The sequence below is a fragment of the Schistocerca americana genome, chromosome 11 (assembly GCF_021461395.2).
Source record: "Schistocerca americana isolate TAMUIC-IGC-003095 chromosome 11, iqSchAmer2.1, whole genome shotgun sequence".
NCBI classification, from domain to species: domain Eukaryota; kingdom Metazoa; phylum Arthropoda; class Insecta; order Orthoptera; family Acrididae; genus Schistocerca; species Schistocerca americana.
The window spans coordinates 204,813,301-204,816,423 of record NC_060129.1 but is presented as its reverse complement, the minus strand read 5'-3'; the positions used below and the strand labels follow the sequence as shown (position 1 = coordinate 204,816,423).

General features: G+C 42.5%; 2 non-coding genes across 2 annotated transcripts; both read right to left on the bottom strand.

Annotated features, from left to right (window-relative positions):
• Positions 1-355: 355 nt before the first annotated feature.
• Positions 356-430, bottom strand: Trnas-cga. The gene has a single exon. It is a non-coding gene; the product is annotated as a tRNA-Ser (tRNA).
• A 226-nt stretch (positions 431-656) lies between these two features.
• On the bottom strand, positions 657-731 carry Trnas-cga. Its single transcript has one exon. It is a non-coding gene; the product is annotated as a tRNA-Ser (tRNA).
• Positions 732-3,123: the final 2,392 nt, after the last annotated feature.

The window sequence follows — 3,123 nt, the reverse complement described above, 5'->3', positions numbered from 1 at the left end:
CACTCTGCAGCGGAGTGTGCGCTGATATGAAACTTCCTGGCAGATTAAAACTGTGTGCCGGACCGAGACTCGAACTCGGGACCTTTGCCTTTCGCGGGCAAGTGCTCTACCAACTGAGCCACCCAAGCACGACTCACACCCCGTCCTCATAGCTTTACTTCTGCAAGTACCTCGTCTCCTACCTTCCAAACTTTACAGAAGCTCTCCTGCGAACCTTGCAGAACTAGCACTCCTGAAAGAAAGGATATTGGGCAGACATGGCTTAGCCACAGCCTAGGGGATGTTTCCAGAATGAGATTTTCACTCTGCAGCGGAGTGTGCGCTGATATGAAACTTCCTGGCAGATTAAAACTGTGTGCCGGACCGAGACTCGAACTCGGGACCTTTGCCTTTCGCGGGCAAATGCTCTACCAACTGAGCTACCCAAGCACGACTCACGCCCGGTACTCACAGCTTTACTTCTGCCAGTACCTCGTCTCCTACCTTCCAAACTTTACAGAAGCTCTCCTGCGAACCTTGCACAACTAGCACTCCTGAAAGAAAGGATATTGCGCAGACATGGCTTAGCCACAGCCTAGGGGATGTTTCCAGAATGAGATTTTCACTCTGCAGCGGAGTGTGCGCTGATATGAAACTTCCTGGCAGATTAAAACTGTGTGCCGGACCGAGACTCGAACTCGGGACCTTTGCCTTTCGCGGGCAAATGCTCTACCAACTGAGCTACCCAAGCACGACTCACGCCCGGTACTCACAGCTTTACTTCTGCCAGTACCTCGTCTCCTACCTTCCAAACTTTACAGAAGCTCTCCTGCGAGTAAAGCTATGAGGACAGGTGTGAGTCGAACTTGGGTAGCTCAATTCGCAGAGCACTTGCCTGCGAAAGGGAAAGGTCCCGAGTCCGAGTCTCGGTCCGGCACGTAGTTTTAATCTGGCAGGAAGTTTCATCTTTGTGTCTTCTTTGTGGACTATTCCTATAATCTTCTCCAATTTACACTAAAACTGCTTTACCTTCTGCAGATCTCTCTTATTTTCAATGTTCGTGGTTTCATGTACATTAATTAGTGTATATTTTTTGTTTGCACCCTGTATGCGCATTGTCAAGAGTCTATTACTTATGGGGCTGACTTCTTTAATTGAATCAACTATGCTCTTGTGAGTCGCTTCGTTACTGTTTGCACGTGAAATGGATGAATTTTAACTTGTAAATTCTTCCAATCTCGTCCCTGCACATTATAGATGAGATTAATTTAGGGACTATAAAGAATTATGGCTGTTGCTGTGTGATAAGTTAGTATCCTACGTGATGACCCAAGCACCTCAGTCAGGGAAATAGTCTTCTGCCATAATTTGTAGTGTCTGTTGTCAACCAGGAACTGTATGCAATAACTGACATTCAAACCCGTTGTTTGCTTGTCCCAGTGTGGGCTTGCACGAAATAAGCGCTACAGTGTTTCATAAGTGTAATGTATGTTCTCCAAGGTAAGCTACTCCTAATTCCCCCCCCCCCTTAAAACTCCTCAGCAGAACTGTTCACTGAATAACGTACAAAAACAGTTTGTATCGATCTAGCAAGAACAAAGTAATATGGCTTCTTTTTGGAATTACAGTCAAAACTGGTATTTGTTTCACACATACTGTTTGAATTCTGCACTTAGGTTTCAACTATGCTGTGGTTCCACTTTCTCAGAGTTCAAATTATTCTCTGAGGGTATGTTTTTTGGTTTTACCTTTGGCTGACATTTCTCACTCGGAAGTCTGTTTCTTCATAGGATATTCACCTAAATACTGAGTAAAGAATTCAGTGCTAAGCTGTGGAAGCACACAGCACAGCTGAGGCCAATTCAGCAGGTGCTTAGTAATGTGTCTTGCAAATTTGTAGCAAAATTTACCACCAGCCTAGATACTAATCTAACATTCACTCCAAAAAGTATTAAAATGCTTCTGTACACTCACATTGCTTTTAAATGTATTGTAATTTTTTATTGTTTGTTGTAATATGTTAGCCATTGCCTCTGTGTCTTCTGTCATTGGATATTCAACAACTTAAACATTAAATTAGTTTCATGGACCAAGTGCTGATGACAGGGTGTGAGGGGGAATTAGGTGGTATTATTTTAAATTATTACGGTATATATATATATATATACAAAAACAAAGATGATGTGACTTACCAAACGAAAGCGCTGGCAGGTTGATAGACACACAAACAAACACAAACACACACACAAAATTCAAGCTTTTGCAACCAACCGTTGCTTCATCAGGAAAGAGGGTAAGGAGAGGGAAAGATGAAAGGAGAGGGAGAGGGTAAGGAGTCATTCCAACCCCAGGAACGGAAAGACTTACCGTAGGGGGAAAAAAGGACAGGTATACACAAAAAAGGACAGGTATACACTCGCGCACACGCACACACACACACACACACACACACACACACACACACACACACACACAGAGATCTCTACCCAAACTCTTTGCCTTTACAAGTGTCTGCTTGTGTCTGTATATGTGCAGATGGATATGTGTGTGTGTGCGAGTGTATACCTGTCCTTTTTTCCCCCTAAGGTAAGTCTTTCCGCTCCCGGGATTGGAATGACTCCTTACCCTCTCCCTTAAAACCCACATCCTTTCGTCTTTCCCTCTCCTTCCCTCTTTCCTGACGAGGCAACCGTTGGTTGCAAAAGCTAGAATTTTGTGTGTGTGTTTGTAACTCTTACTGCTGGCTCTTTGGTGGCTTTGTGACAGTGAGTGTGTTAAATTTTACATTCGTAAATTTCAATGTGACAGACATATCACTTCCACTTAACAGTGAAGGCCTGGAATTATGTACTTAAAAATGTTAAAATAATTATGCAGGGTCACATTTGTGGATAAATGAAGAGCATTAAGGTAACCGATTTAGTGTGAAACATTTAATTTAAACATAGAAAAAGTGAGGCTTTCTCAGATTCCTATAATAATATAATACAAATAATATAATACAAATTTATTCCCTTCTCTGTGAAGCATTTCAAGTAATTTTTTTCACAATATTTCCTGCTGATTGTCCAAGAAATTAGTGCCAATGTCCTCATTCAGAGTCTGGTTAATGATTTCATTTGATTTGTCTTCCATAGGTCCAAC